The 25,576-nt window shown below is 37.8% G+C and overlaps 1 protein-coding gene across 6 annotated transcripts in view; it reads right to left on the bottom strand.

Annotated features, from left to right (window-relative positions):
- Nucleotides 1-25,576, bottom strand: part of LOC126915260 (teneurin-a) — a 695,244-nt gene that overhangs the window by 475,503 nt on the left and 194,165 nt on the right. For all 6 annotated transcript variants that reach the window (XM_050719759.1, XM_050719762.1, XM_050719761.1 and 3 more), the window contains one exon: nt 15,679-15,714. The gene's annotated coding sequence lies outside the window, so the exon portion shown is untranslated. The remainder of the gene's footprint in view (nt 1-15,678; nt 15,715-25,576) is intronic.

Here is a 25,576-nt window from a genome sequence, read left to right as displayed (position 1 = left end):
GAGCCTCGTTCGAACTTTTCCTGAACAGGAAGAAAGGTCCGATTGGCGTGAAAGAATTTGGCTTCCTCCTTGCTAATCAAGTCTTACTTCGGCCTCACTCTAATTGGCCTAAAATTAATAATTCGCTGCACAATTGAGATTTAATCGATAATTTCCATAAATGAAACGAAACATCGTTTCAATTTTATTTTATACGTTTCGCACACGTATACCGAAAAAAAAGAAAGGAAATATACATTTACTTAATAATAAGGCTTCGAATTAAATGATGTAATGAACATGAGAATCGCGGTTAAAGTATACAATTTTTTATGAATTGAAGAAGTGAGAAATTTTCCTGGTTTGTTCAATAATAGTCCTTCATGAAGAACAGAATAAAATGCCGCGTCGTGTACTGTTGAGCGATTCATTCGAACGGATAAAATGATCTTTATCTCTCTTCCGCTGTTAATCGGCCGATTTTCCTGTGGTACTGATATTTCAACTGTGTTCCATGTTCTCATCGAATCAACGTTATTTACTGCCACTCCCATCGTTAATGTTTTCATCAGCGCGACCGTGGACGTGAACAGAAATCAACCACGTCCAATTGATCATTGAAAAGCGTTCTCTGATAGTGAATAAAAAGCCATTGATAGGTTCTTGTACGTGTGAAATTTTTTTCTCGATGAATTCACAAGGTAAAGAAAAAATTACGTATACGAATATGTGGCTAGATAAAATGGACACAATCGTTATATTTTATTCATAATGTAGATATTGAAAAGATTTTTTGTTATTTCTATGTTGAAAATTTTATCGAAATCGGTTTGATACGGAAACAAGCGACTGGCATCGAAAAGATGTAAGAATCTTTAGGTTTTAGACCGATGGAGAATTAATAATTAACTTAACGTTGAAAATCTGTGATTTTCGCCATTTTTAACTGCTTGAAATTCATAGCAACTTTAATCGATTTCGATGAAACTTTTAGCATGTATATAACTCGCATTTATTTCCAAAATATGCCGTTTAAATTTCCATTCCAGGATCAGATAAAGAAATTATAAAAATAGACCTTTACTTTTTTCCTTGCGATTACGATTAATGGCAATTTTTTCAAAGTCGATTTTTTTATGTATCGTATAGTATAACTAATCCTTCTAACTTCTCAAGGAAAGTCGAGTCTGGTTCATTTTTAGAAAAGTTATTCTGTCTTAAAGAGTGCCCGAATATTAATGGAAGTCACTGTGTACACAACAGTGCAAATTGTTTAATTTTACTTATCTATAGACTTATCTACTATAGGATGAAGCATGTGTGAAAGATTGATAAAATCTAAGCAACAAGTGCCAACAAGTCTATTAATCCTTCTGTTATTTGCTTGAAACAAATCTAATCCGCACAGGGATCACTAGAGCACAGTGTATAATTGTTATTTGAAGCACAAGATGCATATAATGATATCGAATGGTATCTATTCATGGGCGTCTATCTAATAATATCTTGGAAACGAATCGACTTATTTGAACGAAAGAAATAAAGTATATATTTAGAAGAAATTCCAATAAAGAATATATGTCGAAAAATAAAAATTATTTTCTGTAAGAAACTCCACTTTCAACTCATTGAAGAAGATCTTAACAGTGCAAACGATGGAAGCATAAATTTCTAATAAACTTTTGCATCACATATACCACGATTTCCACTTGTAATGTAAATGTTACCACAACTATGCATCGTCTCCCTCTAGTTGAGAAGCTACAAACTATACGTATATAACCGGCTCACTTCTAAATGGATGGAACGGGAAGGGACCAATTGCTTGGGCTGCACAATCCCCGGATTTGAATCCATTCCATTATTAATTACGGAGGCATCTAAAATCCATCGTTTACGCAACATCTATTAATAGCGCTGAAATGCTTGGCGAAGGAGCAAGCCAGGCTTGCCAATAAATGCGAACAGTAGCTGCATACAAGGATCGTGTGTGAAGGAAGTTGTAAACCTGTCATTACTTGAAATATACCGTGTTCTTTGGAGGATTACGCCTATGAAACACTATATAAGATTATATTTTAAAAAGTATTTCTATCGAAGACAAGAAGTATTGTGAGAATGAACGTTTTGTATGGTTATTGTCGGGTAGGAGCATCGAATGAGATGTTCAAGAAAAAGTTTTCTTTTGTCCTAGTTTCTTAACTCTTCTTATTTCGATATAACGTGGTGTTTGCGGGTGCAAGAAACAAGATGCCGTAAAGAAGTACGAAGAAAATCAAAAGAATTGCAAGAAAAGATGGAAAGAATCAGGATGAGGAAAAAGGTGGAAGTCGTGTCAGAGCAGAAGACAGGCTTGGAAGTTGGGAAGTTTCTCCTGATCAATTTGTCAGGAATAAGATATAAGTACATACGTACGACGTGGCCGAAAAATGGAAGTTAAATTTGTTCTCACAAAACATATATATTTTAAGACAGCATACATAAATAGCGAAATATCATTTTTACAAACTTTCGACTCATTTTACAATTAAGCTAATCTCTAATATTTATCATTTTTCATCGAAATGCTATGATCAACATAAAGATCCCTGAGATGCTCCTTGCAACTTACGTTTAATAATATTCAGTTCTATGAACCGGAATCAAACTTGAAATAATGATTTATCTTCTACATAATCCTCATTTATTATGGTTGAACCATAATCTGTCATAAGAGTGACTCGATATTATCCAAGGGGTTACATAAACGAACGAGCTCCATCCCTGTCTCATACGTAATCCAGACCACGCACCTGTTTCTAATAGTCCTGTCCACCCTTTTCCATTCGTAATCTTTTCACGTAAGAGACTCACCGTTCCCCAAGTTTTCGCTCGTTTGCACGATCTGCCCTACGATCAACTTCACATAACCCTACATCAAATCTGCCCTTCTTCACTGTCTCCGCTGCTCTCTCGAACCACTCTGTGATCTTCCATTCGACTTCGTCGAATACCCTATCCGGATCACTGACTATCCCGTGGAAGCTTTTTAATATTAAATCGCATCAATCTTTCGAACGTACGCCCTTCGTCACGGCGTTTCATCCCTTCAACGCTGCACCGTAGCTCGAAGTGAGCGAAATGGGAGGCGTCGAAACGAGGCCACGTTCTGATCCGTCCGTATTCCAACGACGTACAACGATGACCACCTCCGCGATAACGGTGGAACACGCTCCACGACGGAGTTCGTAAAGTTTCATAGTTCGCGCCATTATTCCCCATTCCCTTTCTCTTTCTTCTTGCTTCTTTCCTTATCTTTAATATATTATATCGTTTGGAAAGTTTGGAGCGAAATTTAAGAAAAATTATGTGGCAGTACTTCTTCTAGAATTGTTAGAATTTCATTAAAGAATGTATGTTTATATTATACCAATTGATAGCTTTTTATAAATTGTTTTTATGAACTTTTGCAAATAGTCTTTATCAAATCCTTCGAGTAATTAATTCGCTAAAAACATGCTGCAAAGATTAGAATAAACAATAATCGTGCATTGCTATATTTGGTGAGCGGGAGATAAAGTTGAATATTTTATCTACCAACTAATTGTTTGTTTCTTTCGTCATTGTCTTAAGTCGCATCAACGCCAAGATCATTAGTGTCTCAGGTATGGTACCGTGGACCTATTACACGCGAGAACTATGGAAGAATGGTGAAGGTGGATTTACATGTTTTGGGTGGATTTAGAACCACCAGAGCCACGCTGAAATACGCACGATACAACTTCGAATAAATCGGATTTCAGAGATGCCGGCTGCGAATCGACTGGAGTCATTGAGATTCGAACCGGTGGATCTCTTGGATACGAACCCAAGCCGCAGTCGACTGAGCCAATGCGATCCTTTACGAAATAATATTTACGACATTGAGAGTAAAAATGGACTAGATTAATTTACCGCAATGATGGAATTTATTTCTTCCAAATCAAATCTACATAACGAAATCAACTGCCGTATCGAATATTTTATACTCGCATCTATTTTAAACAACGACTTTCTTAATTTTTTGAATATTGGCGCTAATGGACTTTTTCTCCCAATATTTTATCGAATACCTAGTATTCATCGATATTTTACGATATTCTACTGACAACCGATATATTATCTACTAACCAAACCGGATGCTTCCCTCTAATTTATACAATTAACGTGCAATTGAGAGTAATATTTTCTAAATACGGCATTACATTTTTCCACAGAATAATTCATCCCAATTTGAAATGAAAAAGCAGAACACGATATCGATTATCAAAAATACTACGAGCATTTCGAACAAACCAATATTATCCTTTTCTCGATCATCCATTCGTTATCCCCGTCTCTGTCTTTATATCTTCTTTCTCTGTTCGATAAATAGGTGGCGCGGGGGCGTTATTTCATGGGACAAGACAGGACAACACGGGCGGAAAAATTCTCTCTCCAGCCATTAATTCCATTGTCCTTCCAATCACGGAATCTATAGTCGAGCTTTGTTCTCGGAAGGGCCTTGGGAAAAACTTGCGACCGAGCAATTCATTCGCGAGTGGACGGCTCTCTGGCGCGAGATAATAAATCTTGCACGCTCGCTCACTCGCGTGCACGCGCACGTCCGCTTCTGTCATTTGAACGAGATCGCGGGAAAAAATTTTGCAGCTCCTGTTACGGTCTTCCCAAATAAGCGTCGCTGTTTTGTTTCGGCCAAGGGAGAAATAAACGCTGACAGGACGTTTTTTGAACCACCCTTGGCTCAGATTGTATAATTAAACGACAAATATTCAAAGTATTTGCTTTTGATTGATTTATCTCAAGAGTCGTAATTTGAATTGAAAAATGATTCTAAATGAATGTTATTTCGATGTCCATTAGCTGCAGAAAATTCGATTTTAATATACGCATATTAAATCTCATTTATTTCTCTTGTGAGAATAAGTAATGGGACAGCTGAGAATGCTTAATGATACGTAATGAAAGATGTAAAAAATGCAAAAGAAGGTTGAAAACTAAAAGCGCCTCGAAACCTATCGAAAATAGTTGTAGAAATTAGATACGCAATGTAAAATTCACGACACTGTAGTAATTTATTCAAGAGCGAATGATGGACAGAAACTTTTTATTTGGCGAACAATTAATTTATTGAATTATTTCTGTTGGCTGCAAATTGCTACTGTAACCGATATTCGGGAAAAAGATATTCATTAAAAAGGTAAAACTAAACTTCCGTTAAGCCAGAATGAAATACATCAAATCGTAATTTAATTCCTTTTTTTTGGTATATCGCAGGTTCAGTCAACCATCGCCTATGAATATCACGAGCAATTGCAAGGATCTCGTAAATATCACATTCTACTTCGCTAAATGTGGTTACCTCGTGACACGTCGGGGTCGACTCTAATTTTACGCACAGACCTGTAACCCACTCGGCTGGTCGACTCTGTTGCTGTGGTTAAATCGAATCAAATGGATCAATGTAAAATTTGTATGCTCATATTCATATGATTTATATTAATTACCACTTGAACAACATTTCACTAAGTACTTAGACCAAAAGAGAAATCTGTTCAAATGGCCTTTTTTCTCGAAATGATATTTATCATCCAATAGCCTAATATTCATATTATTTCTTTTTTATTCCCTTTTTCTTGGTTAAATACTTCAAGGTTCTTAATCCCGAACGCCAGGGTCACTAGGATTGTGTAACAAATGCAATGGCCCTTAATTTCCTCTTTCCGAAAGTTACACCAGTTCCCGTCTCATTTAAATAATAAGAACTTTACGAGAGAACGGTCATCTTCATTCATCTCAATTAAGCCGATCTACGGGTCGTTAGAAAGAATCGAAAGGACTCTCTCGTATTAATTCGAGGAATTCTTTCGACGAACCATACTCCCTTTAAACATTGACTCAGCCCATCGAGAGGATTCAGAGAGATCGCGAGTAGGTACGTATTCGTAGGATCGATGATTAATTCAGTGAGTGGAGAATGTCCTCTGCGTAATTCTTCTTCGTTCTTCTTGCGTTTTTCGAATCGCGGCCATTTTCAATTCCCATTACTCGTCCTCTAATTAATACGCTTTTTCCGATCGAAAGGTGACCAGAACGGCTGGAAGAGCGACCATCGGCAAACACTCCGCTCCTTATGCATTATTAAACCCACGACCAAAGATAAAATCGCGTCATCGATTCGTCGTGCCATCGCAGAGGGGCGGTCGACGATTCAACGAACTGTTGTGTTAATATATGTACATAGAATTAAACGAGCTGTTTCTTTATCGTGAAAGAGCTGTACTAACACATTACAACATTGTGTTAGTTGGAAGTTACACAGAATGTCTCACGCAACTCGGTATATTTATATCTTCAATTCATAATTGGTACGGTGAACATTTTGTTAGATAGAAATTTAGTTAGTTCAAAAATTTGCGAGCAATTGAAAACATAAAATAAGCGTTACTGTAATTACATTTATTATTTTATTTAAAAATTTGTTGTTCCGCCAGGTAACTTCGACGTGATTATTCGTCAAACGGACCCTTTCGTCTCTCGTTTGCTTCTCCTTTGCTCCTCGGCGACGTTACTCAACAGCGGTCATAATGAACTTTTTTCGTTCCACCATTTATTCGCCCCTTTGTCTTTGACCGCGCTTGAATATTTATCGAAGTTAAACCAAGACGAATTTAATAAATACGTTATGATTTAATCGAGAGCACCGGGCGCAGCGGGAAGTCGAGGTCGAGGAGCTCCAGATTACGTGCCTAAGGGATCGGCTGAGGAAGGGGAGAGGGTGAACAGCCGCGGGATATAAAAAGGAAGAAACGCGAATCTCGCTTAAAAAGTTGATGAAGGATCTCATGGACCCATGGGGATGGAAAGATGCGCCACGTGAAAGAGAAGGATGGGCCGGCTAAATATTAATCGCGTAGTGAATGAAATTAAAAGAGTAACTCGTCTGGCTTCCTACATTTTATTGTTGATCCGATTATATACGTTGAAACAAATTAACGCGTCTCTGATGATGCTTCTGTTCAATGTTCTTTCGTTTTCTCATTTTCTTCGACCATTAACGCGTACAATTGACAGTACATATGATTTACGTGTATAATATAAAACTGTTAGATAGATCTATCGGTATCTAACTGTTGTCTCTTCATCGATTTGGATGATTTTTTGGTTATGTTGCAGAAATCACATTTTGGATAACCTTATCCTATACATACAACTATCGATCTCGCTTTGTTTCTGAGCTATTTAGGCAAAATTGACGGCATCATTACAGTGAATTCTGTGTATAATTGTGCGTCCGTGACAGCGTATGAGTTACTATTGGTAGCCAACTGCTTCGTGGCACGGCGGCGGTTGGCTAAAACGGCACCTAACCGCAAACCTATATAAACTATAAATAAAAGACAAGACGGATAAAATAACGCCCAACCCAAGTCTAATTCTTGGGTTGGGCGTTATTTTATCCGCATTACGACGCTGATACGGACGCACAATTATAGGTAAAATTCATTGTCTAGTTTTTTGTGAATACCTTGGAAATTAAGGTCGAGCGGGGTTTATATCTATAAGAAAAAATTGAAAATGTTGATTTCTACAATATATTCAAAAGCCAATAAAATTAATGAGGAAGTAACACATCGATAGGTTCGCCAATTGTTAATTTTTTTACTTTTATTTCTTATTCCAATTTTTCATATAATTAAGAGAACTGAATAAATAATAGACGTGCAAATATTTACGAGCGATAGAATAGGATGAGGGTGGAAAGTATTAAATTAACGGGTTTCCGGTAAGTTCGGGCTTCATTAGTAGATTGCACTAACCTAGGACAAGCATACCCCTTGGCTCTTTAGTATTCTATGTTTTTTTAACTTCTAAAGGTATTTGCATTGTAAATTAAGCTCTATCGCTACGATTCATTCTGTCCGTAATCCATTTTTCTCTTTGATTCTTTTATACTCTTTATAACTCTTCTCATTACTACTGAGGAACTGCATTTGTTTAGCACTGTTTGGAAACAGTGCCATAGAATTAACGAAATTCTCGTTTCTCTGCCACGAATCATTCTAATCTCTAATTACTTCATTATTTTACATTTTACAATTGGCTGACTGACAGTCAAAGATATGTTACAAACATATATTAGAAATTCCTTCGAGTTCCTACGCTCATTCCATTTCAACTCGTGGAATACATCTTCAGCAGAATTGCAAGCATAGCAACAGCGAACTATATCGAAAAGACTGAAGGAAAAACAAGAAATTCTACCTTAGAAACTTTCGCCTTATAGACACAGAAAGATACGTGCCTGAACTTCTATATTTCGTGACTCATTTAAAACTTGCCTCCACATCTCAACAAACAGCTATGCCAAACATGTTCATGCTAACCATCACTTGATTCCACAACAAAACTTCAGCAGTCTCACTCTGCAATTGCTTTGCCAGTTGAATATATATTACGAATTCATCTCTCTCTCTCTTTTCCTTCACATTATTTTAACATTTCCAAGAAACTTCGCTTCTACTTCTAATCAATAACTTACACCAACCAAAGTGCAGGTACCTAGCCAAATTTCCTAAAGAAAAATCAAATACAGTGAATGTAGGGAACTACAATACACGACTTTAGACAACCAAAGTCTACCTCAGAAACTTTTACATTCACTGAAACACGCGAAGCCCCGCCAGCAAGAACTTCCCAGTATTCTGACTTATTTAAAACTCGCCTCCAAATCTCAAGAAGCAACTACCCGAAACGTGTTCATGCTAACACCACCGCCACCTGGTTTCACGATAGAAAATCCTCGTAATTACATCGTTTTAAACTGCCGCCATTCGCCAACATCTCCTTGATATCCGTCCCGAGAGACTGTGGCGAGCCTTAACGTGAAAGCATCGCGAGCCCGCCAAGAATCGCGGTGTCCTCGTTCGCTCGTTCGGCCACGGGGATCTCTGTGGCCGAAACGATAATTGCAAGAAGTGAAACGGTGGCGGTTCGGCTTTCTCTCCGGTCGTGGGACAGTATCCCTTATCTCGTGGTCGTTCCACAGTTATCAGAAGAGAACGTGCGAGGTAACTGGCACGGTTCCCAGGGATTCTCATGGCGGCGAAAGAAAAGCGCGGCGATCGCCGAACAACGCGCTCCCGGAGAGATAATGTTAATATCCGTGGTTCGTTTTCTAATTGCCAATTATTTCGGCTTATTCCGATCTTTGCTTGGCCGCATTATCCTGGACACTACGCCTGGGATTCCAAGAAGAATTTACCAACGTTGACTTTATGCAATAGTTAAAGACGTAGTTGTGCCTATTATGGTTGGAAAGGCTTCTACGTCTGGCGGAGTTTGCTCTTAGATTCGAGATCTGATCGTCATTCGATGATTTTTTCTTCAGCAAAGAAGAAGACGATATCTTTTGTGAGCTTTAGGACGTCAGGAATTTTTCGTTCTGGCTGCTTGGACGTTATTGTATTATATATTTGGACGAAGACATAAAAGATTCTAAGGATACGAATCACGCCGGCAAATAGTGTACAAGCAATTTTGTCTAAAAACTTTTAACTATATTTAGCTACGTTTCGAACACAATTCACTTAGCCATAGAGCTATCAAGCTCCTGCAAGTCTCGCATTCGTTCGAAGGCGGTCGTTAATCATTAACTAGCTCCGTGTAGCCAGCCAATCGATCAGACAACGGTACCACACAGTACCCAACCGAGCATCCTCGCGGAAGCAACTTCCGCCGCGTTTTCCCCAGGCCTTTTCTAAAATTCTCCTCTGACTTGCTTCTAACTAGTTTCCAACCCAGGTCCGCTACATTTTTGTCCGGTCACGCGATATCACGACCGCCACTTTTTACCATGTTAAAGAATAATCGCTCATTCGAGGTCTGGCCTCGTGTATCAGCGCTGGAAAGGGAAGAAGTGGAAGAGTTAGCAGGTGGAATAGGGAGAGTAAAATCCCTATCCCGCTTGGGGTGGAGGCGAAGGGGCTAGATTAAACGCGATAATACGCCGTCCCGATATCTTTTTGGCCCCGAACGCAGCCAGCTGAGTTTCCCTCGTTATCCGGTTTCCCCGGTTACGTTCGCCGCGCCGTTCGCCACGCCACTCGCAAGCGGTGGCTCCACAAATTTTGCAAAACACCGATATAAATCGTTTGATAACGCGTCTGGCCCTGGGCGTCGATATATGCTGGCGCGAGGAAAAAGCCCGGCGCACCAGGCACAGTTAGGAGAAAAAAAGAGGGATGGTTAGGAAAGGGGTGGAAATTTGGCGAAACGCCAGACGCGGCCTTCCGAAGCCGTTTGGAAAGGCAAGTATAAACAACGATCACCGACGCGTCGGGTTATACCACGCTGATATCAAGCTAATTGCAAAAACTACATTCTCCAACCAACTGTCGTCCTGCCTCCTCTGTCGACCACTTTTTAACGCATTTGTGTATTGGTGTAGGTGTAAAAAAGTGACTCGTGGATTTAGGGATTGGTGGAAGTTTTTAAATAGTTGTGGTATCCCGCATGAGCGAAGCGCGCATTGAGTAAGTTGATCTTAACTGTTGAAGGCCACCGTGGGTTAAATTTCATTTTATACGAATTTCTTTTTAACGTTATTAACGGCATATTAATAACGTCATCGCGATGCTCTTATTTGTAACCGAGACAAGCAATAATTTTTCTACTCTTCATTTAGTATTGAATAACAATAGAACGTTTAATTCCATTTGTTCAATTTTATTAGATACTTTTTTAATTTAGCAAAGATATACTGCGGCCAATTTTCACTCATGATGTTCTTTAAGTATTATGTTTTCATTTATACATATCAGGTTGACTCAAAGTCATTTCGCTTCAAGTGATGGATAGGACAGCACTTTTCATTAGATTTACAAATCTACCAGACGGTAGAAACTTTAATATTTTGGGGAATTTCACTAGTTTCATCTTCATTTACAATTATGAAACAATTTTAAATGCGAAGTATGTAATCTCAGAGGAAATTTCTTACATGTTATCTACTTAATACAATTGTTAATATCAAACTAAAACACAGAGAAGTTGAAGGAGCAGTAAAATGTTGACAAATATTTGAATACGAAAACAAACGTATACCAGGCTAATTGGCGAGTTATCTATTTAAATGAATATTCAGTAGTCTGGAAGCTTCGACATGTTGCGTGGGTCAGATATTCTCTTTGTCCAAACATAGCTTGGAGCTAAATTTCGTCGTTATATTATTCAGTGCCCTCAGTTGTATTTGACCTTAATTACTTACGTATACCTTTTCACTGTTTTATGACTTGTCTTGTGCAATTTTATATCTTGCACACTTCGCTTTCAATTATACCAATATTATCGCCAATATTTGATGTTCAGTTTCTGCTGTTAGACGTATAATTTTGTTTCATTCTAAAGATGAATACATTATACAATTCAATTATCAATTTACTAGTATACAATTTAAGTATCGATTTATGGTATTTATTTCTATATAAATAGGTGATAATTGTTGCGTATTAATTTTCCACAGAAGTTTATTACCTTTAAAATAATAAAAAAAAGAAATTCTCATAAAGAGGAAAGGAAAAGGGCAGAGATTCTTTAAGTAACTTTTCAACTGCCTCATCATGAGATTCACTCTCAACCAAGGATTCTCCCTGAAAGTCTTTCGTCAACCCTTCACTAACTAGTTTCGGTTAAGACCGGAAAGACGATACTTTAGGCCGAAGAACAACACGCTTAAGGTTCCCTTTCCTGAAGCTCATGAATTAAACACTCACGAAATTTCACGATACTGCATAATGAACAAGCAACCTAACTACCCCTTTGGGATTTACCAGGGGTGACATGAGTCATGTGGCGCGACCTTGCGGTGTTTTAATATCAGGTTCGTACACATGAAATGATGTTTCCCAGTAGTTTCTCCGAAATGTAATATTGGATGCTTCGTATTAAATAGAATTTACTCTGTTCCAAGGATTTCTTCTTCTCAGAATGCTGTTCTTCGAAATAATACCGACAAAAATTATAATGATGCAAATAATGGATTCTCTATAAGAATCACAGCTTATCGATGCTCGCCCAAAATGGATTCCGTTAATTTTTTTCCACCTATTCCTAGATAGCTATCATCATTTTTCTAAACTTCTACAATTTATACACTTTTCTTTTACTTCGAAATCCTCCCATGCATCCCTAATTCTATTCACTCCAAACTTAATTATTCTTAATAAACATTCTCCCTAAGTCACCGTATACATATACAAGTACATATACTTAATATACAGGAAGATTAAATAGTATGCGTCCCATGAATAAAGTACCTGGTTTTCATAATACCAGACAACTAACAAACCTTAATATTCAAAATTTCATTCTCAATGTTCACACAAAATTTTCGCCCCAGGTATACAATAAATAGACATGGACAAAATACCCCTAAATCCACGAAGGAAGTAGCTCGTTCCCATAATATCAAAGCCCTGTGGAACCCGGGGCAAAAATCCTGACGCAGTCTCTCCTTGAGGAAATATTTTGAAAAGGCGAGCAACGATGCGCGGGCTCACGGTAATTAAGCATCTTGCCGGTGCAGAGGCTCCGCAAACCGGCAGTAAAAACTAAATAAATAGAGAATGTCCGGCGTAGAACCTGGCCGCGGCGAAACACGCCCGGTTGGATCAGGCCGAGGGAGAGGGAGAGAGAGTCTGCACGCGGCAGAGCTTGCGCAAACACAAAAGCTCACGTCTGAAGACAAACAGCAGTGACTGTAAGCTGCAACGTGGCCTGGGGCGCTGCGGCCCGTGTGCTATGAGAGAAAGGAAGGAAGGAAGGAAAAGACGAGCCGTGGGACGGCAAGGGGGCAAACACATCGGACAAAGACGATGAAACTCCGCTGGTACGAGGTGAAAAGGTAAGACAGAGCCAAGTGAGACGTTGGTGCCTATACCCGACGGCCGAACGTTCTTCTTTCGGAGACGACCTCGTGCTTCAGTGAACGCGATAGCGTCTTAGAGATCTTGGTGTTCGTAGAAATGAACGAGCAAAGGAACATGGACAGAGAATTTCGAAGATACTCGCTGTTTTTTTCAGAAATAGGATTCGTTAATTAAAAATGCTCGTTGTTTCGCAATGTATATATTAGGTTGTCCGGAAGCGTCTTTCTTTTACAGACACGTCTTTTACAATGATGCATCTTTGTACAAACATGAAACCTAATCCGTCGAACGTTGTGATCTTTATTTTGAGAGAACAAAATGGATCATACGTAATTCGATACAATAATATAAAACGGAAAATGTTATGCATCCATTATTTCCTTATAAAACGAAAGAAATTTTTCGGACGACCTAATACTAGAGAAAATTGGTGAAAATTTAAATAAATGCGTTTTAAGGCTCTAAGATTACATATCATTTTCTCTATATATGTATCATTTTCTGAAAAAGATCCCCTGGACTGTACCTCTGGCGAGCCCCTCAATGTAACTGAATAAATTCTCCTTTGCAAATTATGGTCCTATAATTATTCGCTAGATGCATAATTGACTTTATACACCACGCGAAATCGTAGATGATGTGCCCATAACGCTACAGAAGAATCAGTCGAAAGCATAATTACGCGAGAGCAATGGGAAGGCGATATTCATGCGCTACATTCCAAGTGTGCAACTCTCACGTTTGTATATACCAGGTGGAAAACAAACACTCGACGCGGAAACATATGCTTATTCGGGTGGCAACAGACGCAGATTGCACGAGCGATGAGCGTGGCAAGGTTCTCGAGTTGGTTCGCGAGCATTGTCCTATTAGAATCGACCCTCTTCGGGGAGGTTTCGAGTGCGTTCCGCAACAAAATGTCGCAGTCGTGTAAACGCGCTCTAACAGCCGAAAGCCTGTGTCGCTTTCGAAGATACTCCAGCCGTGTACACGCGGTGTATTAAAGCCGTGTACCATGCGTATATACGTACTGTATTTTCGGCTAGGATCCTCCATTTCAAGGCGTCTGTACGCGGAAACGCATTCCATGATGCAAGAAACCAAGCGGATCTTGGAATCCTTTCAGGCGTAGAGGATGCTAGTTCGTGAATACCGTTGTGCACAGGCTTCACAGCAGGTATTCGAAACGTCTAACGTGGTGCAATTGGAGATTTGATAAACCGACGATAAACGAAAATTAGAATTATTTTGTATTTCCGTAATATTTCATCTGAATTTAACTCTAGAGAATTAATTTGTGAAACTGCAATAATATTACAAGGATTTATTATTAATCTAAGCAACGTGCAACAGATAGAAATTGGCGATTAATGGAATTAGAAAGTAGGTATTTAGTTAGAAATTGTCGAAGAAATAATTTACAGACACTTTTGAATGATTTTTACGAATTTCGTGGATTCAACAATATGCGTATGTAGATGTAACCAGCTAAGGATCATAATGATGTAATTTGTCTACGATATCTCCTAAAATAACACTTCACGTTTACCATTCTAAAAAATTCGGTATAATTTTCGAAGTTATAAAAACATATCTGGGACAGTGAACAAAATAACAACTTGGTTAACTATGAAGGTAAACGGATGGTACTTTTAAAAGTTGAAAAGCATTGTTAAGACGTAGGCCATTATGAAAGCCGGAAGATCAGCATATTCGGGCGCCAGACGCGTTTTATGACACCCAAGTGTCGAGCAGCCGTGTGTAACAAACTTTCTTCCTCGAACCCGGAAAAAGTCAGAATTACTCGAAAAATAAAACAATCTTAACTTCTTCGAATATTTCTCAGTGATAGCGACATATATATTGTTATTATATTAAGTCATCATTAACGCATCATTAATGCATTGCTATTAAAGTTAAAACAAAATTCCGGGAACATCTATTAACTGCGTGTTGATGTATAAGTCGACTTGCATCGAATCACGAGATTTTTCACGGTTAGCGTAACCTAAGCGCTTTGATCGTTCAACGTTGATAGCTGCAATGGCGACGATATCAGCGATATTCGATTTTCCGACGGAGCGGCCGCCAGGTTTCCGGCCGGTTCTAAAAAAACACATGCCACATGCCGGAGCGCGATTTTTGTTCAACGTGAAAAGCGAACAGGTGGCCCATGTCTAGAAAGCTAATCGAAATGCTCGTTTTCGAAATACAAGCAAAAAACATCATTTGCTATTTTCTTGTACATATGTGTATAGAGTGCCCCTTTATAATTGTCTCACGACACTACTTTTTGAATTAAGTATACATGCTTTGGATAAAGAAATGTCTCGAGTAAAAGTTTGTGCCGGTTACGTCACTGGCAGTATATTGTTACGTAGTCGGACATGCACTGCGTAGAAATATACGTAATTTTAACTATTTGCCAAATGGGAATAAAAAGAAATACCGATTTTCGTTGAATGTATGTCAGTTCAGTCAACAATTTGGAAACTTAGCAGTATTTGATCAAGATATGGCACAGTACCGAAAGTTCAAAATGAGAAGATTTCCTTACCGCGTGTAACTAATCCTCAAATTAATCGAGATTATTCTGATTATAATTATAATTTCAATTCTTTGAAATTATTGATCCTTTTTCTTCTTCGAGGCTTATATATTCCACATATATATTTTAAAAACTATGATAATTTAATTCATAATTTGATCCATGGTAGTACAGATAATTTAATACATCACTGATGTCACTCACCTACTATTCTTGACGTTGGAGAGGTCAGCGATCGTCCTGCAACAAAAATAGTTATATCCTGTTATAACATTTCAGAGTAAGATCTAGATATTATAAGAGATACAAGATATTTTTACATCTGGTTCTTCTTTTATAAATAATAAGAAGTACCAACAGAATCAAATATCAAGGTTTTACTTTCCAAACATAAGAAAAATTGGTAAATATTGAAGTAGAAATGTTAAGATAATCGAAAACAAGTTTCACGTACTACTACTATTAATAACGCGTGATCTTCTGAATTCTATATTCTATAATTATCATTGATCTATCATATTGATCCATCATAAGAAATTTCCGCGCATTGATGCGATAGATTAGAGTAGCTGACCAAGTATAACTTATTGCATCTAATCTAGCTTCATCACTTAACTTGCAACTAGGTTAGTGGACGCGAGCTCATCATCCGCAGGAAGGCTTGTACTTTCCAACTACGTGGTGTAACTTAATTTACGATACTTCCAGCCCGAAAACCAGTGTGTCAGTAATGAACGGAATTAACAGATGAATGTTGCATGTTCTATGTCCGTTTTGCCAGCTTTCGCGCTTTGAAACGTGTAAATCAAGCGGTACTTTCGTCGTTAACCGAAATTGAATATATCCGTCGAATATATCGAAACAAAACATTGATATAAATGTAACAGATAAAAATTGTTTCCTTGGTTAATTTTGAATTACATGTTGGGATAATATTTTAGTCGATATCTTTAAAGTAATTATTATATACATTGAAATTACTAATTAATCGATGAAACACTGTAAAAGATAATAACGTATTTAATTGTCCTCAATTTGGTAAATTGAATCCGAAGTTGGGATTAAAATTAAATTTCACGGTAGATGCAGCTCATGTTTGTTATAGCTGAACTATAATTTGCACCACGAGTGTAACTCGATATTGTAAGGCAGCAGAGTAATTGTTTCAAATTTTCGTGCAGCATGACGCAAAGAATTATCCAATTAAGCGCGATTAAATTGATGTGTATGTGTTATTTTAGTTTCATAGTATATATTCAGAAAGACTATTTGAAACGAAGCAAAAGATATTTTTTAGTTTCTAATCATTAACTTCTTTTTTTTTTAATGAATGAAAGAATTATCTAAATTATTATAAATTTTATTTTCCTTGAATAGAATATGTAGGAACGATATTAATGTGGCTAACCATTCAACTTTGGTTTAAAATGTTGATTCTAAGCATAATAATCTGTTAATAATGTCTTCTTGGTTCCTAAAATAATTTTATAGATTACAATCTGGGATTTTATGTTGACCTGTCCCGAGGTTCGTTAACCGTAACGCGTGGTCTCGTTTTAAGGCGTTACTACTACGATGATCGAAGACCGCGTTATTACCGACTCGTACTACTTCACGTCGTCTTCCATCAAAGCAAAGTCGCTTCAACGTAACCTGCACGTAAGTAGGAGAAGATGGACGAGTGTTTCACTTGCATTTTATTAACGTCACAGTTTAGATCGTTTATGACTTCATTCTCTCGCTTCTTTGCTACTTTATATTTTAATATGGTAAAAAGGTCCACCTGTTTCTATTAGTTACAAGGCATAATCTTTGATTGGCCATCATTAAAATATAATATATGACATTAAACATCGTTCACGTCATAAATTATTAATTAAAGATCTTCATTAGCACGATTTATGACAAGATACCAAAAAGATCTATTTTTAAAATTAAATTATTTTAATTGTGAAACGACGAGGTATCCTTAACTATTTTTTCAAACTCTTTTCTATTATTTTCCGTAAATTTCCAACTGGGCACGTGTCAATTTCCTCAGAGATCGATGAAACCGTGATCAAACGAAAGTACTGGATAATTCCTTCGAATATTCCCCAGGACGGCGCCATTCCGAACGATTATCCATCGAATTTATCGCGTGCATATCTCGTGCGGGTGACTGCACACGTCGCCGAGGCGGCTATAATTTATCGTCACTTCGCGTTCGCGAAAAATGCCTTTACTGATTCATCCGCAGACGCATAAAAAGTATGCGGCCATACGTTACGTTGTTGTGTGTTCTGTTCTACGCACACGCAAACGTGCATTATAAAACCTAAAGCTGTCTCACCTACGATATTTTTTATTCGTTTCTTCTTTTAGTTTTCTTTCTTTTTCCCCGTTTCTCGCTCCTCGACTATGCCAGTTTTTCTTCAAACTGGTCAAAGTCAACGTGACTGCGTGCATGGAACATAACACAAGTTTCGAGAACTCGTAGTATGACGTGATGACGTGACGCGTGAAAGGCCGATGAAAAACCATTTTAATAGGGCCATTCCTGATGACCAGTCGCTGCAGCGAGTTGTAAGTTCTTTCTTACCAGGGCTGATGATTACGTAATATTTTCCACGTGGAGGGTGTGTAATTGTGTTTCGCGCACTTCTGGAGCTGGCCAGTTGCGAAGAATGATGTTGTTTGCGGAAATGGCGAGCTGTATAGCGTGGTTTGAAGAAAGAATGGAGGAGACTAGCGGCAGATTATAAAGGTGATGAAAAGCTTTCTGCAAAATTATGCCAGTGTAGTCTATACGTGGAAACTAGACATAAATATATAATCGAACAAACATAGGCTCATAAATTTAACGAAATAGTCAAAATCAGTCAGAAATCAGTACGTTGATACTTCATATTATTGTTACAACTTTTGATTTACGAATAATTGATTATGAATTATTTATGAAGCTCTGTTTAGACCATATATTTTTCTTATTTTTTCACGTAGAATATTTTAGCATCGTTTTACCGAAGAAACGAGTGATCGACGTATTATAATATTCCAGCAGTCAGTTTTTTGTGAATTCGAGCCATCGTGCCGCAGCATTATCCATTTTTCATTTATAAAACATATACGAGGCACAAAAATAAATACACGACATAACGATAACAGAATCTCCCAGCGGACACATTGAGAAAATTTTGCGCAGGTTTCGCGTGAACGAATATATCCTTTGACATGAAGGAATACAATAATAAAAAGAATCAATCGATAAATCAATATCTAGAACAGCAAAGAGCTGGCGTTTTATAAAATCAAATACTTGTTCGTTATAAAACGGAGTACAGGTCGATATTATTGCGCGACTGTCCGGCTCTTGTGGAGTAATCGTTTCTTCGAATCTTGCCAGCGTGATAACGTATTGCTCTTCGCGCAAGTATCCTTAGGCTCAAGAAAAGGTCGAGAGTGGAATGAGAGTTGGAAGGCCGGAAGTCATTGCAAGATAACGGTCTACCGTAAGTCTGGACAATGTGTTCTGTAGACGGACGCCTTTGTCGTAGATTAGCACGATTCCTTGACTTCGTCGACGGAGTCCTTGAAACTCGACGAGAGATACGAGACGGGATATTGTTTTCTCGCTATCTAAACGTAACTCTGGCTAACTCGTCGGAAGAATGAGAGGAACGGGATTCTGGAGATCGGTCGATCGTTTCCAGACGTCAACTCGACCAGATGGTTCACCTTCTGTACTCATGGGAAATTCGATTTGGAGGATAAAAAGAAAATTCGATTCCTGTAGACATTTTGTTCCTCGCTATCCATTTAATTCAATTTAAATCGAAATCAAGTAAAACATAAACTAAGCCGAGAAAATACACTTATTCCTCTGTAATCTAAAAGATTTGTTCACGAATAAATCGATCTCGCGATTCCTCTCTTCGAGTCTTTTGAAAAATCACTGACCGAAAACTGCGCTGTATCAAGAGAAATTACATCAGTCCTACACGTAAAAATAACATTTCGAGGACATGGAATTGAAGTGAACCCCGGTTAGAAGGAGGACAAAAAGAAATGAAAAGGCAAAAATAGCGGAGCAGAAAAAGCTCGACGAGCAACGATCGATTATTACGGTCGTCTAGCGGTAATCGTTTTTTTAAATCCCGACTCCGTCTGCGTATTTGCGAAATACGTAATCATCGTTGAAACGTACTTTAAAATAAATAGCAATTCCCTCCTTTTCCCCGCATTACCTTACAGAGAGGAGGGAGGGGGCAGAGATACTTGACGGTATCGTTGAACGTAGTACGCAAAGTAAGACTTTTCCACGGCACTTCAGACTTCTCCGGTGCACCAAGTATAAAGCTATTTACGTATCCCATTTCCCGCAAAGGGTGATCTTTCTTTTTCGTTCATTTTTTCTTCTCCTCCCTCCGCGGACTGATCTTTCTCCCTTTTTGTCGTAAATATATAACGGGGTGGTCGCTTTCAGGATAATACGAAAGACTTTTAAGAAATTCGCAATGCTCAGTCACAATGAAGTGGTTGGCTACAGGCACCGCCGACTCTCGCGGTAATGAAATTAACGAGAACGTTGCGCATGCTAGATTATGTTCCATCATATGTCTTTGCAACTTGCGAAGTAGTATAAGATCGTTTATAGTCAGAGACACGTAAATTAACTACTTAACTGTACGCGATAGGCAAATATATTCTACGTACCATTGTAATACAGTTAATGTGTATCATTAGTTGTAAAACAGCGGTATGTTAGTATAACAAAGAAACACAATCGCTTGAAAGTATAATAACTTAATCTGACTGTGAAAAACCGATACCAAAGGAAGGTTAAATATAGGATCAGCTGAACAGACGTAAGAGAAAAAGAAAAATGCACGCAAACACTTTTTCTATATGAACTTTATGGAACAGAGAGTTTCGAGCTATTTAATCGGTTATATAAACCTTACAAAAATAGGTTTTACCAATGTTCCAGTTAAATGAAAAGTTCTTCTCGAGAATTTGCTGCAAAAATAAACGGAACTATATTCGAGTATTTCCACGAATACGTTATGTTTGCGAACGTACACATTTAACGTGGAAGGTTTAAGCAATTGAAATGCGATCGGATTACACGGATTACGATACCAGAGGGTGAAATATTTTATTATTATTAAATTATTTCTGATCAAAAATAGGTCGTTCTCAGAATTTAAAATCGAGAAATGTTCATAAACTATTAATAATTTAATCGAATAATTTTATAATTTAGTCATAAATATACCATCGGCCTTGATACCAAATTTATTTTTATCCATCTATTTATTATTATAACTTTTATTTCAATATAGATATCTATAATAATTTGAAACATTAAAAAACAACATCGAAATTAAGTATGAAATGCCATATTACAATGTTGAATATTCAAAATTATTTTCTGTTTAAGCATATCACACAGTAATGTAGTAGTTAGATATGTGATTCGTCAGACAACTCAGAGAATCATACAGCAGTGAAGGAGTATAAGACCGTGAATAGTCAGACAAATGTTCCCCAGTTTGTTACCCAATGTTTAAATATGCATTCGAACTTTCTTTGTACCAGGAAGATTTCATTATATTTAAGATTATTTTAGATAAAATATATTTAAAATATAAATATATGATTATTATAATATATTAATCCTTTGCCGTTCAAGTTACATTCTATACTTAATCGAAACTGTTTCATACTCAGCAAATCATCTTCGAAAATTATTAACAATTTATATTTTCGTATTTATATACAATTATATTATATATATTATATTTTTATATTATATAGGACATATTTTTATACTTTTGTGCCCAGTGAAAACAATAAATTACAAGAATAATTATCCTCGATATTCGTAACATTGATTTAATTTCATAAGTGTCTTGCAAAAGAGAAGAATTTCACGAATTTTCTTCAAAGATCAATTAATATATTGATAAAATTATGAACTAAGATATTTCATATTTCTCTTAAAAAAATCTTCAAGAGGATGATCTACCTTCAGATTCATGTATATACAAGAATATTCCCTTAATAATATATTCTCTTTCAGTCTCTAAAATCACAACAAACTTCGTTTCTCACGCAACGTGAACGATGCTGCACGCTCCGAAGCAACATTATTAAACATTATTAGCGGAGCACTTCGCGTAATCAAAACATTTTCACGAGAAGCAGCATTTAAAAAGATTTCACAAACCGCTACCATACTTTGTTAGCCGTAAACAAGATTTCAGCAAATCCTGGAAGCAAATAAAAGACGAAAATCGAGGCAAGAGACGCAGGGATGTTCTAAGATGCGAATAATCGACAGCATTTCATCATTGCAACACGGCCGCAGGAGTTATTCACTAAAAAGGAATCGATGTCGTGCTCCGATGTGTATATACGTACATGTACATGCATGCATATAGGTAGGTGTATAGCTCAGTTGCGCCAGAATTCGAAACAATTTCCAGTCTTTTCTCGTGATTCATCAATAGGATTATAAGAACGTGATATATATCGCACGCTAATAAATGTCGGTTTTAATTACTTAAAGTATCGCGTTAATTTCGACGAGTTTTCATGAACGTGGCAACAGTGAAATTTTCCTTAAACACGTCGATCAGATATTAAAACAGGTTTGTTTGCATAATGCTTCAAAGGATGGATACGTACATAGTAGATTACGCGAGTCAGGAAATGGAACACGAACTTAGTTACACGAGATTAAAATAGATGCTTGGGTATATGACACATGTTTGAATTTATTATGAAAGCTTATGCTTGTGTGGGTGGTTGAATTTTAACATTGTTTTCAGTTGGAACAACTTTTTATTCCTCTCATGATTTTCCTTTTTGTATGTCATGAACGTCATTAGGGAACACTTTTCACGTGTACCAATTTCCCATTGATATCGATTTTATATGAAAATTTGTGTATCCTCATTGAACATATACAAATATATTGCGACACTTTTGAAAACGATTATTTCGTTTAATGTATTACATAATCTCTGTATTCTTTAAGTGGATTGATATATGTAGCGCAGTTTGAACAATTCAATCACATAATTAATCACCTTCTTCTCGCAAACATAAATTTCGTTTATCTCTGCTCGCATTTATATTTTTGTAAACTGCACGGAGTTATTTAAGGTTACGCACGCAGCTAAGGAATCTCCCGACTAAACTTATTTCTGAGGAACGGCTCGTTTTAAAACCTTTTCTCCAGAGCCTATGTCCTAGACCGGCCAGCAATAAAATCCACGATAGTACACGAGCGTTTTATAATTACTGGTTTTAATCTCGCGACATTATTTCTGAAGAAAAACACATAGAGAGAAATTTTGCCACCGAAACGAGGAGAGGAGGACTAACAAGAGTTATTCAATGCGAAGCATTCTTTTCGTTTATTCTATTTTACGGCTGGACTCGCGTTGGTATATCTACACAATAAAAAGGCAGCAAAATGCATTACACCTACTTTAAGGAATTCCAACACTCCAAGAATATTTGTCGAATCTTCAACCGAATGTTTCAGGGACGAATCGTCGTTAAAGAATAAATTCAATTTATTCAGCCTTTTATTTACCAATCGAATACTTGATCCTTAACATAATAGGCAGCAATTAACAAGTAGCAATCAAGTCAGCAAGTACAATAGGTTCCTGTTAATTGAAGCAGCTCAGGACTAGGGGCGTCTAATTAATGCGACATTGGCGAGTTTCTCTTGCAGGAATACCCAGTCTTGAAACCGGTATTAACGTCCAAACATGAAATCAACAAGACTCAATTTAGTTACAAAAAGTATTAACGACGATTCTCGTTGAATTAACGCTATGCTGCTCTGAATAATTAATTCGAAAAGTACTGTGGTTGAAAAGTAGTAATTGTATTAAGGATATTGATAGCATGTCAATTGTCAAATGCCCTTGTCATTCTGTTACATTTCTTCCATTATTGAATTACAAATTTTAAATTTAACATCTCTTAAAATCGTGCTTGGTTTCTCAAGGATCAGAATAAACGGCGTTATTTTCGTACGACGACTAATCTTGAAACGCAAATATCTCCCCAGTATCAAGAAAACAAACTTAATTTTAGTAATTAGTCGTGTGTGTGCGTGTGTCACATCTATTATTATTCAAAAAACTGCTAAAGAAGATTACAATCGTAGAAAATTAAGTAGCTTTCTCTTAGAATTAGCTAACAACCAAAGAGAGTGTTCGTTGCTTTCGTGTAACGCTCGAAGTCGTTTCGTGTCATTGATACAACCTCGTTATTTTAACAATCGTTTCATCTTTTTTCAGCACAGTCAAACGTTCGACCACTAACAAGATGGATCGTGCAGGCGCAAACCGTGGCATAAGTCCTTTTTCCGTTGAGGTGGCAGTGCCGCGGTAAATGACGCCAACTCGAATTAATTGGGTCAAAATCATTATCAGCCCTTCTCGGTGGTTTAACGATCTCGACCCTGGCCGTTCAACTTGAATTACCGCCGCTACGCTGCATTCGTTGTGTCGCATCTCTCAGATATCGGTGCGCATGCACGAACACGCGAACGTGTATAGATGTGATTGCGAGTTTGTGTGAGCGTGTAGGAGATCGTGTTCGGAGCGAGGACGCGTCGTTGCAGATAATACGTCAACAAGATCGAGTCGAATTGATATAGGACGCGCTAAGACCGTTAATTCCGCGTGAAACGGCAGGAAGATACGGACGGAAGGAAGCGTGGCCGAATATCCGATTAAGGTGACTTGGGTGAATGCGACCGAATCACTCGTACATCTTCCAATAGCCACAACTCGCAAAACTGTCCTACCAGAATTGGGATAACGTTGTTATCGTCTTACCATTGGTGTTGTTTTCGTCATTTGTTATCGTTCCTAGGACGCAGTGCAAATTTATTCGTCCTATCCTTTCTCCATTCCTCTCCAAATAGATTATTTCGATTCAATTAGAATTCTCAGAACCCGTTTCTAGTCTCTGAAAACATTTTTAGTGTTTTCGTCTGGAAATATATTTTACATTGAATGTACTATTTGTTTCTGGTAAAATAATTAAATGCTTCCAGAATATAGGAACATTCATTCAAATCTTATATATGATTTTCTTTGATATCTATTTTCAACAAAATCCGTCGATCTAAATTTCATATTCAATGTCAACCATATTCAACATGCAATTCTCAAGGCTGATCATTCCACGATTAGATTAACACTTCTATCTATATCAAATGATAACTCTCTATTTGCCATAGGAAGATGTACAACGCTTCTATCGACGCACCGATTATCGTTGACATTTAATGTCATAAAAATCGCCTCACGACGATTAAATGTGGCAATCTTCAAACCTTTCAATCATGTTATTACGATTCGAACCTCGTCGCTACATACGGCGCAATGAATATTAAAATCGGTCCTGGCTTCGATGCACATCGACTTCAAAGCGCACTCATTAACGATTCAATTTTATGGACAATACATCGATGAATAATTTTTCCGGCCGTTGGCGACCACGCGCCACTAAATCGTCATTTGGCTCGTTTTTCATCTGGTTGTTTCCGGCCGGGTATACGCGCGTACTCTCTCACCAACCTGTATAGATGTATCCATTGCGTGGCGTTAATCTGGCGGAATTTTTAGCGAGCCACCACGCGTAGATATCGTTCGTCACGACACGTTCGTTCGGCGACCCGTTCAATTTCTGTTGAGCGTAACAATGGCCGTTCGCGCAGTATTGGTTGGTTCACGGGCATTCGCGTGGGCGCCGTACGTTTTCGCGACAAACGATCGCCGGACCCGGCATCGACAGAACAAAAGACACGCGTAAATAGCCGGATCCGCGCGTGCACCCGACAGATTTACCAACGCTAATCGTCCGTGCGTATTAATGAAAGTGTTGGGTTATTGTTTCGAGCGGCGAGGCGCGACCGTATTCGGTGCAAGGACGAGCACGGGTGCAGCGGCGGTGCTGCTGTCGTTCGAATTAATTCGGTTTATCGGGAAACCGTAACAAGCACCAGCGACACGGAACTTGGCAAAAACGGTTCAGTCGCGACAACGTGGAAGTGATCACGCGTAGATTCGATAAGGGAGAATGA

The sequence above is a fragment of the Bombus affinis genome, chromosome 4 (genome assembly GCF_024516045.1).
Source record: "Bombus affinis isolate iyBomAffi1 chromosome 4, iyBomAffi1.2, whole genome shotgun sequence".
Classification (NCBI taxonomy): Eukaryota; Metazoa; Arthropoda; class Insecta; order Hymenoptera; family Apidae; genus Bombus; species Bombus affinis.
The sequence above is the reverse complement of the archived record's forward strand: the minus strand, read 5'-3'. Positions and strand labels throughout refer to the sequence as shown.